Below are 17,115 nucleotides of genomic sequence, written 5' to 3'. Positions count from 1 at the left end.
GTCCCCGCGATATGCAAAGTATCTGGGTCGAAGACAAACATTGTTAACACATCCCCTGAGAAAGGATGTGATGGAGTTTTTATTTTTTTCCATTTTTCTATTTTTAAATTTTCACATTTTCTATTACAATATAATCAAGTGTGATTAAGAGACAGGGTGATCACTGTCATGATTAATCAAACTGAGAAAATTTGATTTGTATTCATGTTTATTAGTCTATACTTGTATCAGCTATATGTGCTTAATCAGCTGTGTACTCTACATCACGATGACAACCACAGGCAAGTGCTGAACCAAACGCATACTCACGCTTACAAACAATGTCTTGATTTTTGTGGTTAGGGAAAGAGAGAGAGAATTTTTTACTCCTTTCTAGCCAATGGGAGATGTTTGTTTCTGGTCTCCAGAGAGAGTGGTTTCAGGATTTGGTCATTGGTAGAAGGCTGACGTGGTCATACATTGATCACTAGTGAGATTACTCTCTCTAGCTAGATGGGGCTTAGTAAGCCCCAGAGGGGGAGAATATATGGAAAATATCTGAAGTGCAAACAATATGTGTAACTGACATTTGGATATGCTAATGAAGTGAATTCAATATGTAACCAACATTTAGAATTATTACTTGAGCATTATCGTATAATCAATATTGGTTAAAAAACATCATCTATATGTATAATCAACGGTTAGAAGCATAATCTAAATCCATAGAACAATGTTTGATCAGGTTCTATTCTGAGTGGATTTGAGTTGAATGAACTCTGTGTTTCAGTGCACAACAATTGTTCTTCTGTATTAGCTGGCTCCTGTCTCCACAGCAATAAAAATTGGCAGTAGATATTCGCATGCGTGAGTAAATAACTTTGAGGCAGGTACAAATTAGGGAGTTAGGAGAGGGCCTCGGGAAAGGAGGTAGATATCAGCGGGGACAACCGATAGAGACAGACAGATGCTCATTGAGCCCTAAGAAGGGAGTCAAGGTCAAGACACACAAGCCTGTGTGAAACCTTTTTTTAAAAAAAGAAACCTTGTCCTCATGAAACCTTTTCAAGAAAAACAACTAACTGCGCATGTTCCACAAATTTAAGATAACGCAGACATGAATATTTAATTGTGGCAAAAGAAGATTGGTCTATTTCAACGAGGAAAAGCAAAACCGCATCTACAGAGACTATGCTGTGGAGATAGGTATATAAAGACATGTTTGTGTATGCATAATTCAGACACTCTGCAGACTGTCACACTTTATTGATTTTCAATAAAGTTTATTTACTTTTTGACATCTACTAAACTCTCGGTCTCTGAAGTTTTTGACCTAGGCTAAAAGGTTGATTTTATTCACGACACTCGCAGGCCACGATGCGTTCTAAAATTTGACAGAGGGGCCGGGCCAGGAACAGACGGATGGAGTGTTTGTGTGAACTAATATAAATGACATGTAAAAGCCATTACATGAAAGGATTTGGCCTTTAACAGGTAGCAAAGCATGAATATGCAAGGCTCATTGTACCAATTGTTTTCCAAATGCATTAATTTGATAACACAGTAGAGAAACCCGCGTCCAGTTTCAGTGGGAACAGTGTTGTTGATCTCCCTTTTTTGCCAGTGCATCAAACTCTGGAGTTAGTTTTGTTATGGCAATTCTCAGGATAGATCCGAGGTGTTGGTCAGTTAACCTGGATCTGTGAGGGGCTTTGTCGATGTTCATGACGCTGAATGTCTGCTCACATACGTAGGTCGAGCCAAACCATGTCAGCATCTTCTGTGCCGTCCTCCGGAGGTTTGGAAACGTCTCATCATTAAGTGAAGCATAAAAGTCATTCAGTTTAAGAGAGTTGAACTTCTCCTTTAAGACTGAGTCAGACTGAAGATCGATCAGTTCCAATTGCAGCTCCTGTGGTGCTGTTTCAGGGTCTTGTGACAGGGGACAGGACACCAGCTGAACCGACGGCAGAATTCTCTGTGCAGGTCGCCCAGTGATCTGTATTTCTTCACGTTTCGGGACGCCTCTTTCTGCATGGCTAGTGTGGGGGAATGAGAGAGAGATTTGTTTGAAATTTGACTGGAGAACAAAGTCAGCTTGGATTTGAAGGCTCTAACATTTGTGTACATGTCGTGCACAAACTGATCTTTCCCCTGTAGCTTGATGTTCAGCTCGTTCATGTGTGAAAATATGTCCACAGCAAACGCAAAGTCACAAAGCCAGTTGTTGTCCCTTAGCTCAGAAAATTTGTCGGATTTCCCCATTAACTCCAAAAATGCGATAATTTCCTCTTTGAGCTCCCACACTCGTTGAAACACTTCGCCCAAACTTAACCAGCGGACCCGATAGTGGTAGAGGAGTCCTGGTGATCCGCATCAGTTTCCTCCAGGAACGTAAGAAACTGACGATGCTGAAGTCCCCTTGCTCGTATAAAGTTAACAAGTTTTACGACCGGATTCACAACATGTTTAAGCTGCAATATAGACTTGCACAGAGATTCCTGATGAATGATGCAGTGAAGGAAAATAACACCCTAGTCAGGGTTTTCCTCCTTCAGCTTGTCCTGGATTCTTTTCAACAGCCCAGTGTTTTTTCCAGTTAAATTTGCCGATCCATCCGTGGTGACATTAGCAAGTTTACTCCAAGGTATCTTCATTCGCTCGATGACAGCAGACACCTGGTTATACAAGTCCTCTCCCCGCCTTTTTCCTTTCAGGGACTCCATAGTCAAAAACTCCTCCGTTATCTCAAAACTGTCGTTAATCCCTCAGATAAAATTAGGAGCTGAGCAGTGTCTTTTATGCTGTTACTTTCATCTAGTGGTAGTGAATATAACTTAAAAGACTCCGCCTTTTTGTTCAATTCGCTGGCGATATCTTCGTCAATTAGTTCCACACGGCGACTCACAGTCCTGTGTGATGAACTGATTTTTTCAAAATTGCCTTTGCTCTCCGGACACAGGAGACCTGCTGTCTCTACCATGCATTCTTTCAAAAACTCGCCTTCGGAGAAAGGCTTGCTAGCCTTTGCTAATTTGAATGCCAGCAAAACACTTTCCTTGGTACTTGACTCCTGAATCGCAGCTTGTCGGTGAAAATTTTTTTGCTGAGTCTGTAAATTATCCATCAACCTCTGAGCCGTAGCCGCCCGTTCTTGCATTGACTGCTTGCTAGCATAGTTGGCATGTTTCGTGGCAAAGTGACGGCTGATATTGTATTCTTTGAAAACCGCAACAGTTTCTTGGCATATCAGGCATACGACCGTTGATCGGACTTCAGTGGAAAAATATGTTGTTGTCCACTCCTTATTAAACACTCGGCACTCACTGTCCACTTTTCTTTTCTTTGGTCCACTCATTTTTACAGAAGGGCTCAAAGGGCAAAGCGAAAAAGTGAAGTAGAGAATAATACACCACACTGAGGTTTAATCATATAATTTGGACAAGTTCGGATTAAAGCCGGATTAAAAATCCCAACGGGCCGTATATGGCCCTCAGGCCGTAGTTTGCCCATGCCTGGTCTAAACATACATGCATCGACAGCTCCGTGTCAATAACACGATTTCCTACCACAAAAACGTGAGCGACTGCAAGCAAATATGACTCATTTGATCTACAGCTACTGTGCGGCTAGAAAGTTTAACGTTTACAGTTTTCTGTATTTCTCCATACATTTGACCTGAAACCTAATCAGATCTTCATCTAAGTCCTTAAACTAGGTAAAAGAGAACCCGGGTAACAACAGATGCAAAAAAAAAAAAACAGTAGTTTTTACAGTTATTTATTAAGCAAAAATGATCCAGCGTTAAATATCTTTGTAGGAGAAGGAATGTGAAGTCTAGGAGTACGAGTTCATTTAAATGGGGCTGATTGAAGTCAGGCGTTTCAATCAAGGGAATGGCAATTAGGCCCGCCCATGTTTCAAGGACATTAACTTGGGTCTTCACCATCAAAGTCTGGTCTTCACCTCACAGGTTTATGGAAGTGTACCTTGCCTCGATCAAAGGACATTCCTGAGGACCTCAGAAAAAGAGAGTTGTCAATGCTCACCGGCTTGGAAAGGATTACAGAGCCATTTCTAAAGAGTTTGGCTTCCACCAATCCACTGTGAGGTAAATGACATACAGATGCAGGAAATTCAGCACCACTGTTACTCTCCCAAGGACTGGGCGTCCAGCAAAAAAGATCACTCCAAGGGTGTGGTGAATAATATCACAGTAAGTCATATAGGACCCCAGGGTAACATCTGAGAACCTACAGGCCACTACTTTCCATAAAAGAACACTGCTGCCTGTCTGAAGTTTGCTCACAACCATGTGGAAATGCCAGGAGCCTACTGGAAGAATGTTCTGTGGACAGATGAGTCCAGAATAGAACTTCTTGCTTTAATTGAAAATCATTGTTCGATACAAACCGAAAATAGCATCCCAACATAAGAACTTCATCCCAACCGTGAAGCATGGGGGTGGCAGCATTATGGTTTGGGGCTCCTTTGGGTCCGAACCAGCTTGCCATTATTGATGGACCTATGAATCCTAGATTGTACCAGGAGAATGTCAGGGTATCTGTCTGTGAACTCAAGCTTAACTGTAAGTGGGCCTTGCAGCAGAGACAACGACCTTAAGCACACAAGTACGTCTACAGAGAAATGGTTAAAGCAGAAGAAATTGAACATTTTGGAATGGCCAAGTCAGACCTTAACCCAATAGAAATGTTGTGGAGGACCTAAAAAGAGCAGTTCGTGCAAAGAAGTCTGCCAGCATCATTGAGTTGAAGCAGGAGGAGTGAGTCAAAATTCCTCAAACCCATTGTGCAGGATTGAGTGAGTCATCGGAAATGTTTGCTTCAAGTTATTGCTGCTCGAACGTCTCACACCGGTTACTGAAATCAAAAGTTTACATACTTTTTTCAGCAAAGGTGTTTAATGTTGGGTAATTGTGCTCAGTGAATAAATGTGTAAACTATAATGCATTTGTTTAATTGGGTTCTCTTTATCTAGTTTTAGGGCTTGGATGGAAGTTCTGTTCACATTTCAGATCAAATGAATTTAATTTTATACTTGTTTGCATTCTTTTTTGATTTTGGCTATACAATCATCATATTTTTATCTTTCATGTATTTTCTGGATTGTTCTGGTAAAGTCTTTAAATTGCTGCTCCTGAAATCAAAACTGGTGTTTCGAGATGTTTTTGTATCTGTTATGGCCTCCAATACCACAGTTTAAAAAAAAAATTAAAAAGTCACTTCTGGGGAAAAATGATACAATTTTAATGCTTCAGCATGCACCAGACTTGTGTTTGTCCAATTAAATGCTCTCTAGAATGTGTAGGAATGTGTGGGTCGTGAGGCGGGTCTTGCTCAACAGTAGCAGCTCATTAGCATCAATGTTCTTCAGAGCTGGGCGTATCCCAAACACTGTTAGCTGTTGTGTTGTCATACTGAATCAAATCACAGCTCTCAAAGTTGTTTTGTGGGGACTGTAAAGTAAAAAAAATGAGCGCATTGTTCATCTTCCTTTAAAAGGTGCAATAATTTTATTTATTTATTTATTTTTCACTTGTACAAATAACCTGGGAGATATGTAAAACATGATCAAAATAATGGATTAAGTTGTGGCGTTAGCAAAAGTGCATCAAGTCACTTAGAAAACCTGTTTAAAAAAGACTTCTGGTCTGGAAAGCTTGTTTGTGTTTGGATGTGCCTCCTGTCAATCATTTTAGAGACACTCTATGGGCAACCATAGATCCTGGGCTGGAGCTTTGTGAACATGAGCGGGAAACATTCAAATGTCAAAGTTACTATTCCATCAGCTCTGCATGACGTGACATCAATTAAATGTGCTAGAGCTCTGCTTCTCTGCACTTCTCCTTACAGTTTAGTCATTATGATGTAGTTCAACGCTACAAAAGGTTTGAGCAAACAGTAATGCCCTTCCTCAAACTGGGTTGCCTTGCAGAATGTTGTCAAGTTGCCTGGTAACTTTTAGATTAAATATCCGTGCAGTTAAAAGGACGTTAAACGGGTTTGTCCCTGTGAGCCTTTACTCTTTCAATTTTGACTCCAGCATGAGCCAGTCTAGTGTTTCTGACAACAGCTGAGTACCAGTAACAAGTAACAATAGTCTTCACAACACTGACACTGCAAATCTGCAGTTTGACCAAGCATGTGGCCTGAATGGCTGCGAGTTCAAATCCTGTTTGTTTCCCAAAGATCCATAATCACTAATATCCCTCCAGCTATGTGCTAAACGTTCATCACCTGTCAGTTACTTTGAAACAAAAAGTTTCTGCTGAATATATGGTTTGTACAGTATGTGAGATGTACCTTTTTATAAGTCTTGATTCTTTTTTTATTTTAAAGTGCACCTATTATGTTTAAAAGTTTCAAAAATCAAAGCAAACGACAAACGGAGTTATTAACCCACAAAAGAAGCAACCGATTCTCAAGAACTGAAACGAGTCGTTAGTAATTCCAGACTTACTTCCTGTACTAACCTACATAGATTTGTAATAAAAATCCCTGGTCTCTGAAAGGAGGAGTTTAGAGTGAAACTTTTAGAATGGATCATTTAACGAGTCGTTTTTGACACTGGGTGGAAAAAAGGTAATGTTGCAATATAAATTATGAGCACATCAAACCCTCACACTATTTTTTTTTTTTTTTTTTTTTTTTTACCTTGGATGCATATAAATCTATTGTACGAGACCTTTAAAACAAAATTAGGCACGTTTCAAAGCCATAATGGGTGCGCTTTAATTTTCTATAAGATCAACTCATACAGTAATGATGGCTTGAAGGGAATTGCAGGTTTATATTCATAGGCTCAAAAAGTATGATGTATTGTTCTTTAATTATTGTAGGGCTGCAACTAATGATTATTTTGATAATTGATTAATCTGATTTTTTTTTAACTAAACTTTTTTCAATTAGATTTTGTTTATTATAATAAAATAACCCCCCAATACCCTCAGGGTATTTGTGTGTGGACTTAAAAAAAAAATATGCAAAAGGCACATATAGTTTTACTAATATGATCTTTAATTTTTACATTTAAACCTTTCAAACATTGGTCATTTGTCTACAGTTTGTCCAGTTTTAAGCAGCAAAACTTCAAAAACAAAGGTAAAAATTTAGTTTTAGTGCATGGGGGATTTCTCCTCCGAACAAATTCACTCATGGGGAGCTGTTTCTTTCTGAAATAAATAAATTTAAAAAACAGCAATTGAGTATGCAAGAAGCAATTTATATGTAAATTAATATTTTCATTGTTTATAATGATAATTGCTGATGGCAACCATGATTAATATAAGAGATCTAAATAATATATAATTTATACATGTTTTAACCATTTTTTGTTAAATTTCTTTTACACAGACATGCTGTACTTCAGATGTGACAATATAAACCAAATATATCTCAAATATATAATTCATTCTGTTAATTTATTCTGTTAATTTATATAACATAGTAGAGCCGCAGTAGATGGCATTTGAAACACAGATCAAAGTTAACTGTAGCAGACACCCAGAGAAACGCAGCAAGCTAACAGGCTTGTTTAAAAGGACAGGAACAATTATACACTAACGCATAAGCATTCGATGAAAACCACTACAGTGACTACAAAATCTTTTACTGCTGCTGTTATCACCTGCCTTTAGATTGACTGCTTGACTTTGTTCACACCGTGTTTAATTTAACCTGTTTCTGTGGTAGCGCGATTTTAATCCATCAATATGCTGCACAACCTGATGCTCGAGACAAAATACATCTAGTGTGACTGTCCCGAAGTTAGTAAACAAAGCTTTTTACACAATAGCATGGAATTAAACTAGACTACACCATTTTTCACATCTTCATATAATGTGGATATACTCAGGTTTTTGCTTACCGTGCTGATGTTCCACCTTCGTCCATGACAGCAACGTGTTTTCGTTTCATGTGCTCGTACATCACTGTGGTACTCCCGCGTCACACAAACTCCACTTTGAAGAACATGCACGTTACCATCTTTGCTGCATTTAATGTAAAATGCTCCCATGCCTTAGATGACTTGGGACGCACACTTTTTTTTTTACCGCCGGGTTATCTGTTTTGCACCTGTGTTTTCATGAAAGCGACGTCATACATAAACGCCACCTGTGACGTCAGCAGACCAACTAATTGATAATGACATTCATTGCCGAAGGTTTTCATAATTGATTATTATCGATTAGTTGTTGCAGCCATAAATTATTTTAATCGTAATCACTCAGTACATCGTCTATTTGCAGGTATAGCATGACAAATAATTAACCTTGAAGCGTTCGTCCATCCATCCATCTTCTATACTTCTTATCCTCTTCAGGGTGACGGGGAACCTGGAGCCTATCCCAGGGAACATTGGGCACAAGGCGGGGTACACCCTGGACAGGGTGCCAATCCATCACAGGGCACAATCACACACACCCATTCATACACTATGGATGCTTTGGACATGCCAATCAGCCTACCATGCATGTGTTTGGACTGGGGGAGGAAACCGGAGTACCCGGAGGAAACCCCCGCAGCAAGGTCCATTGAGGAAAGGAATTCCGTATTATAAGCTGATGTTTTCCGACTTCACTAACCAATTTAAAGATCTAAACATCGATTGGGTGGAAGACTCGAGCAAAGAAATATATCTTTTAATTGTTGATCGAGTTTGTAACCCTGTGGCTTTCAGAAATTTGGAGGAAGACCAAAACAAAGAATGTCTCCAAAACTTACAGAATAAAATCCTATCTGAACACCTGAGAGATACAACTTGGTTAGTCGCTGTAAGAAGGCTCCCAGTAAGAGCCGGTGTGAAATGGAGCTGTTTTGTAAAAACCAGTAAATGCCCGATGCCTAATTGTAATGAAGAGGAAACACTCGAACATTTCCTGTTAGTGTTATCGCGCTAAAGAAACATGGGCTAAATTAAAAATCATTGGTCTCAATATAGAAATAAATATGAACTCAATTTTCTATGGCATTTTTAAAGAAAATTGTAGCAAGACTCAGCATGACTTCATTTGGTTCATAATATGTTTGACTAAATCTAAACTCTGGAAAACAAGGTCCAGAATGACTATAAATCAAACGTTTATATCCAGTGATATTATATTCAAAGACATTCAAAAAGAACTAAGAAGACTAAAAAGCAGCACATCTTGGTTTAAAGACTCTTCAGTGTGGGACTCTATTTGCGTGTAATTGTACCTTGACTATGTAAGTTTTTTTTTTCTTTCTTTCTGAATATGATTTTGTCATATCGGGTGGTAAAGGACTCGGCAAAGGAGGTGCTAAGCGTCACCGCAAGGTGCTTCGCGATAACATCCAGGGGATCACCAAGCCGGCTATTCGCCGTCTGGCTCGCCGTGGTGGTGTAAAGCGTATTTCTGGTCTGATCTATGAAGAGACTCGCGGTGTGCTGAAAGTGTTCCTGGAGAACGTGATCCGCGACGCCGTCACCTACACCGAGCATGCCAAGAGAAAGACCGTGACCGCCATGGATGTGGTGTACGCTCTGAAACGCCAGGGACGCACCCTGTACGGCTTCGGCGGTTAAACGCTCTAACACCGAACGACGCGAATACAACGGCTCTTTTAAGAGCCACCCACATGTCTAGAAAAAGAGCTGTTCCGTGTGGTAAAAAAGTCAAAAACCTTTTTCTTTCGTCACGCATAAGGCATCAAACGCTGTACACAAGTAGCATAAGAACTTCTATCTGTATACATAAAAAGAGGCAATCTATTAGTATTTTTGTAACAAACTATAAATATAACTATTTAATACTGTATGCACAGTACTAAATATTATTATAATGTGTTTGTTTAAAACGAGTTAGAAGACTGTTTTAGTAAAAACTTACTTATCTCTCTCTCTCTCTCTCTCTCTCTCTCTCTCTCTCTCTCTCTCACACACACACACACACACATACATACATACATACATACATTATATATATATATATATATATATATATATATATATATATATATATATATATATATATATATATATATATATTATTTACATTCATTCACTTAGCAAACGCTTTTATCCAAAGCGACTTACAAATGAGAAAGATACAAGCATACAAAGATACAAAATTTTCTTGTGTGTACTTGCGCTTTCTATGAACGTGTATGCACACTTTGATAGATGAACCACTGGTCTAGTGGTGTTTTATACTTGAACAAGCTTTGTTTGCTTGGCTCTAAATCCCTAGTTTGACTTCATATGACCCACTGCTCCAAATGTTACTAGAACAATTTCAGCACATGGCCAAAACACAAGGTAAAATAGTTTTTCTCCAGCCAGGATATTAAAGAAGGCTCTATATGCCCTCTCTGTAGCTGGCATTATTGAGTTTTTGTGCAGTGCCTGATGAAACTGCTCTGTCTGGCAAGTTTTCTATTTATGAATCTTGATGGCTGAAGTCTATATTTTAAAGGTACAATAGGTCACACTTTCTATCAGAACATGTAAGACTAATCCTTTTGTAACAGAACTGAAGGTAAAGAAGCCAGAACACCTTGTCTGTAGTGAACCAGTAATATTCAAAAGATTCAAACTGTGTATATTTAACCTTTTTTCTTTGTGTTATATGTCAGCTCTGCTGCACATAAAATAATGCCAAGTCTCTTAGGAAGGAAAGGTTAAGGATTGTGTTTTGTTGTCATCTTATGGTCAGTTTTGGAAAATTGCACTGATGAGTATCTAGGGAAAATGCATCTGCACATTCCTCAGTAATTTCTTACGATAAATTCTTGAATCATTCAACACTATAAGCTCACGATGAGTTCGTCTGTTGCATCACTGTTAGATGTTTACACAAAAGGGGAGGTTTAAGTAAAATATTAATCAAGCTGTACATGATTTTTGTATCATGTGTAACTTGTTATTCCTCCATTACAGTGAAGAGGAAATGGAAAATCATTACAATATGATTGAACAAATCAGAGAGGATGTCAGAGTGGGGGAACATGTGTAAAAGTAACCCCAACACATGCACAAGATGTTCAATTTATTTATCCACATTATGAATTATTCCTGTGTTTCCATTTGATTTCAAGCCCTTTAAAGTGAAAAAGCCATGCTGTGTTTGTGGCACTCCATGCTGACCTGGGTTTTTTCTTCTTCTTTTTTTCTTCCTCTTTTTAAGCTTGGAAGTGGAAGGATGGGAATTTTCTCAGGAATAAAATGTTTATCATTCATCAGTGGTCGTCTGCCATGTCTGGAGTTATGTTACTGCATCAATGTGTACAGATATTAATCTGCTCTCCCTGATGATAGTGATTCTACCTGTTCTACCTACTCTTTATTTTTTACATTTTTGTGCACAAAGGGCTAGCTTCAAAAGCAAGGTATAATTAGTAGTCTGATTTCACAATAAGCTAGAAACCAGAAAACACTTGATAGTGCAGATTTGTGCTTGCTAAAAACTGCTGCTGTACTCATCCTAGGATGTAGACACGAACACATTTGTTTGCCTTTTCCTCTATTACATCTGCATACTGGTAATGATTTGTAATCCCACTATCCAGTGTCAACAGGACCCTTTTGAGTTTGCTTCCTCTCTTAGGTTTCTTCTTCATGATGTCTCGGGGAGTTTTTCACCTCCAGCTTGCTCGATAGGGATCTAAATCTACATCTGTCAGTCCAGATGCTTTGTGACGATGTCTGTAAGTGCTATACAAAATGAAAAGTTCAATTAAAGGAATCCTCCAATAGTGATTTGCATTACAACAGCGAAATCTGAGAATAATGTCACTTTCTTTTTAATTAAATACGTAATATCTTTAATTGTGTATTTACAATGCAGCATTATTTAATTGATAGAAAAATAGTGCAGTCTCCTATACACACACACACACACACACACACACACACACACACACACACACACACACACACACACACACACACAATAGTTTTAGGATAGTTGGTTGCTTGGGAATGAACCCCCACACTCTGATGGTCCCTGAAATAATTACTTTATGTAATACCACTTACCTCAGCTTGGCAAGTCTGAGAATATTCAACAGCATGCGATGAATCTTCATGCCACAGTGGCTTCTGTAGCCACATCTATGGCAGTTAGTGTCAAATAGGTTCAGCAGGTTACACTTCTCGCTGGATGCCTGATGGTATATATTCAGATCAGACTGATGTCGTCCTGGATGATCTCAGTTAAAGTTGAATTTAAAGTTGAACAGTCCAGAGCCAAAAGGGTTAAAGCCCTGGAAACTCTCCCAGGCCCCATGGAAGTGGTGATGGCCTTCTCCGTGCTTGCTCTCAGGGTCCAGGGGGTCTTCACCCTTGTCAAATGAACTCCTCGTTTCTACACAAGAACAGAGAAAAGGTGTCAGATATACCAGCATCTTTCGAGACTCGTGTTTTATATTACCAGAGGTCCAAACCGCTACAGTTTTCCCCCTTTTACAGTGATATAGGAGACACCTGAAAACTGCTTTTCTGCTATTTCAAAGTGCTCAAGCCAAACAGGAATAAAATTAGCCAATTCGCAAAGAATGTGGTACATGAACGACACATTCACTTCTGCAAGAGGTTAATTATTTATAACCGTCACACCGAACCAGTGATCGATTTATTTTTTTAACCGTTCCATCTAGGGAAAAACAATACCATTACATCCAATCTAATATACTGTTGATCGATGCACCTTGACATTTAGTCTACATGCTGCCCAAAAAAATTAAAGTCTGTCTGGACCTCTAGAAATTCTGCAATGTCAGAATAATAATAAAAGAATAGGATTTGCAGTGACCCACCATTCAATTTTCTTTTCAGTATTGTAGGCTATACTTTTTAATTACTAAAATGAAAGGAAAATTCATTTTACAGACATACAAACAAGAATGTGTTAATCAACAGTCAATATATTTTATTAAGGTCAGAATCAGCCAGCCGTCCATTGTCTGTACCCCTTATCCTACACAGGGTCGCGGGGAGCCTAGAGTCTATGCCAGGGGACTCCGGGCATAAGGCTGGGATGCCATCACACACCCATTCACACAGTACAGACAATTTAGAGATGCCAGTCAGGTTACAACACATTTCTCTAGACTGGGGGTGAAACCGGAGTACCCAGAGGAAACCCCCAAAGCACGAGGAGAACATGCAAACTCTGTACATACAGAGCAGAGGCGACAATCGAACCCCTAACCCTGGAGGTGTGAGGCAAACGTGATCACCAGTCAGCCATCGTGCATTAGAGTTCATAATTGTTCTAAAAATACTAACAATACATGCAGGCCTGACATACACTTACGTTAATTTTGTAATAACTGTATAAAGTAAACTTATACTGTATGTGTCGCGACAGACCGACAGCCGGCGCACAAGGAACTAAAATCGCTCCTCCCGCGACTTCCGCACTGGCGCTGAAGAGACAGCCCCGCTTCAATGTTTTGGACAGTCGGAAAGCACGTGGAGGTGGGGCGGAGCCGCAGACACACCCTCGGGCGATGAATGGCGCGCCGCACGTGAAAATTCCACCATCCAGCAGACGAAGGAAAAGTGGAAGGCCGCTCTTCCGCTCGAAAGGAGAGAGTCCTCTCACATGACGTGTGCCTAGCTTACTGCCAGCTATCAGTATTGTTGGTTTTGTATGTTTTCTTTCAGACGACCCGGACCCGAGCGAATTCTCCGCTCCCTAGCTACAAACGCGGCATTGCCTGACGTCTGAGAACAGCCCCTGTTTCTCCGGAAAGCCCCGGAGCGACTCTGGCAACCCCGCAATACACTGACCTCTCACCACACGCTGTCACGCCCACACGCGAGCACACACACCCCCTCCAGAACGTTATAAATAAAAATAAAAATAAATCTCACTTGTTAACGTTACGACGGCCTCCCGTGTGTCTGTCTCCACCCACCGCTGGGTAATTTCCCTATATATGACATCATAATATTTCTGCAGATTACAGTTAAATATCAGTTCAACCAATACAATTAACCGTTTATGCTGCAAGCATGGATCCGATCCGTCCTTTCCAACAAAATGAATGTTTATTTCTCTTTGACTGTTAGTTATTTTGGCAGATCTGTATCAGCAAAAAAATCAAAAACATATCACAGACTGTGTTCAACATCCCCACTAATCACCAAGTCACAACCATAATTTCTGTTAATTTGATCTGAATTCCAATCTGATTCATCCTTCTTTATCTGCAGCTGTACTTACATACTTATATACTGTATTCCTCATCTATGTAAAACTATTCAAGCATGGGACACAAAAACCAACATCAAAAAACGGCTTAGCTTGGTATTTTTATATTAGCAGACAAAACTGATTGAGGGTTTACCTGGCTCAGTGAGCACTTCCTTGGCCTGTGCGATGTCTATGAACTTCTTCTCAGCCTTGTTCTTCTCTTCAGGATCCTGGAAGTTGTCTGGGTGTCACTGCTGTGACAACTTCCAGTAGGCTTTAATGAGCTTCTTCTGGGCTATCCTAGTGGTCACACAAGCCCAGCCGTTTAGAACACATTAAAACATGACACACTTCAATATCAACCTAAGAAGCCAAAGGGTAGGTGACGGTCATTCTCGCTGTACTCCTTAGCACTTTCAAAGTCCTTAATGGCTGCATAGATGTGATGAACTCTGATTCAGGGGATCAGTCCCAGTTCTAATTTAGTCTAGGCCATCTACGGCAGTTAATTCAGCTAATAAAGACTCGTATGAAGCTGTGCTTGATTAGGGGTGATTAGAAACTAGACTCTCTATGGGTAGGGAGCTCAGGGGGAAAGCTACAGATAGCAAATAGCAAACTAAAATGGACCGTCAAGTGCATATACACAAATGCAATGTTGGTTGTAAAACATAAACAACTACAGTTGCACATGTTTGAGGCTCTATTTGTAACTGTTAGTAATGTAAATTTTGAGTTTGATCAGCAGTAAAACAACTATAATCTATAGGACGTGTGAAATGTGACACTTTTCAGCAAAACAAACTCTAATTCTACTTTTGACTAAAGGTCATAACTAGTCATTTCCGACCTCCGACTAAGAAAAGGAACGAACTCGGAATTCCTACTTGGGACACTCTCCACAACCACAACATAAGGGCTATGTTGATTTGATGTCACTTGCTGAGCATCAACAAAATAGCACCTCTTACCTTTAAATGAGTTATGCTGTATATAGACAAGCATTTGTTTAAGATCACTCAACATCTTAGATCGAGCACATCTGGAGGTTGTTAAACTGACTATACCAGGGATGTCCAGTCTCCAAGCAAAGGGCCGGTGTGGGTGTAGGTTTTCATTCCAATCAAGCAAGACCACATCTGATTCCACCTGTTTAATCAGTTGAGCTTGGCTTTCAATAGACTCAGGTGTTGTTTCTGTTTTCTTTGAAAGCATGTCTAGTCAGATAACTAATTTTAAGGGCAATTTCAAAGTAAAAGGAAAATGGAAATACAACTTGGCATCATTTTCACTATTGCACAAACAACACAGCTACAGTATAATCAGTTTTCATCATGTTTTATTGTGATCTGTGAGATGATGCATGCAATGGCCTTGACGGTGGTATTAGCATGAAAACTGAAGTTTGTTAATGATGTAATTAATGTGAACAGAGTGTACAGATAGGTCAATCGGGAGCTAAATTTTACTGGCACCAATATTAGTATGTTGTCGAACTTGAATGTGGGTAATACAAGAAACCAAAGTGAAAAATGACCAACAGGTCAATGAAAGAAGTCTAAACTAAAAAGTAAACTCAAAATTTTCACTACAAAATGAATCCTGGATGCCACCTGTTAATTATAAAGATCAATATGCAAGTTGTTCATGGTGGATTTTTCCTTTAATGACTTAATTTTCCTTTAATGACAAGTCAAAGAGTTACAGTAGGCTCCCTCTCTGAAGTCTTGCCTGTGACAAATCACCTGTTACCACCAACTCTTTTCAACATGATGCATGTCAATCTTCTTTTCATGTCTTATCATGGAGTAAAACTCACCGATGTGAAATCAGGTTTAACTCGATGTCACGTATCGTGACGGAGCGGAGATAGGACGGATGCAATTGCAGTATGAACAGTTGTTTATTTTAAAAGAGAGACAGGCAGACAAATCCAAAACATAATCCAAAACAGGCGAAGGTCAGGCGATCGGCAAACAGGCATACACAGGGTTAAACATGAATCAAGGTCGTGTCACGGAAAACAGGGTCGATAAACTAAACGAGAAACATCAACTATGACGAGGAACTGGGAGCGGATAATCCAGCGTGAACGAACTCTAAACATGGACCGTGACTATGAGTACCATACGAACCAATCTAACTCTACGATAATCTTCCGCGTTGTGTGCTGGGAGGCGCGCGGTATATATGTGGACATGATCAGCGTCTAAACTGATCAGCCTCTAAACTTGCTGAGGGCAATACAGACACACGTGAAATCCCAGCCAATGACAGAACAGGGAGGAGACATGACAGAAACATAAACAAAACACACGTGTCCAGATGTCACTACTGTCAACAATGGAAAAGCAGGTGCTCGCGCATTCGCGCTTAGATCACGCTGCTTCAAGGGGGAATCATGACACTCGATGACTTTGCTTAGATCCGGTAAAGCGGATTTAGACTTGTCCGTGGCCAGGTAGACGGTGGCTCTTCTGTAGTAGGCCAAGTATTTTTTCGGGTCACCGTCTACACACGGATGTCAGAAAGTGGTCGGTTAAGATTCAGACAGAATATTTTTTTTTGCAGAAATAAAGAAATGATTGCTGGTGACTTTCTGAGAAAAGCTCACCGACTCACCAACAGCTGCGTGGAAATGGGAAAGTGCGTCGGCCAGGTGTCCGGCAGCCAGGAGCTTCTTCCCCATCTCCAGGTGCTTCTCGACACTGTTCTCACTGCTGCACAGCACTCCTTTAATCAAAAGTAAACTCCGGCCAGGATGTAGTAAAGTAAAAATATAGTGACAAATGGTTGGGTAGAATAATACCATTGCATTTCACTATGCTTGCAATTATTATTATTATTATTATTATTATTATTATTATTATTATTATTAATAATAATAAAAGACATGGAGACTGTAATTTCCCTGTGTCATTTTTTAAATACAAAGCACACATCATTATCTTGGA

At 39.7% G+C, this 17,115-nt stretch overlaps 1 long non-coding RNA gene and 1 pseudogene across 3 annotated transcripts; both read right to left on the bottom strand.

The window, feature by feature from the left end:
- Positions 1-883: 883 nt before the first annotated feature.
- Positions 884-2,731, bottom strand: LOC128630090 (general transcription factor II-I repeat domain-containing protein 2A-like; annotated as a pseudogene).
- An 8,115-nt stretch (positions 2,732-10,846) lies between these two features.
- LOC128630110 (uncharacterized) lies at positions 10,847-16,892 on the bottom strand. Of its 3 annotated transcripts, none has more exons than XR_008394378.1 (4): positions 16,784-16,892; positions 14,316-14,461; positions 11,998-12,325; positions 10,847-11,673 (listed from the first exon to the last, which is right to left on the bottom strand). It is a non-coding gene; the product is annotated as an uncharacterized LOC128630110 (long non-coding RNA). The 3 variants fall into 3 exon arrangements; XR_008394377.1 differs by lacking the exon at positions 16,784-16,892 and adding an exon at positions 15,133-15,376; XR_008394379.1 differs by lacking the exon at positions 16,784-16,892 and adding an exon at positions 15,981-16,739 and having other exon boundaries at positions 10,848-11,673.
- Between the last annotated feature and the right edge of the window lie 223 nt (positions 16,893-17,115).

The sequence above is a fragment of the Ictalurus punctatus genome, unplaced genomic scaffold (genome assembly GCF_001660625.3).
Source record: "Ictalurus punctatus breed USDA103 unplaced genomic scaffold, Coco_2.0 Super-Scaffold_100046, whole genome shotgun sequence".
Lineage (NCBI taxonomy): Eukaryota > Metazoa > Chordata > Actinopteri > Siluriformes > Ictaluridae > Ictalurus > Ictalurus punctatus.
This window is presented reverse-complemented; position numbering and strand designations above follow the sequence as displayed.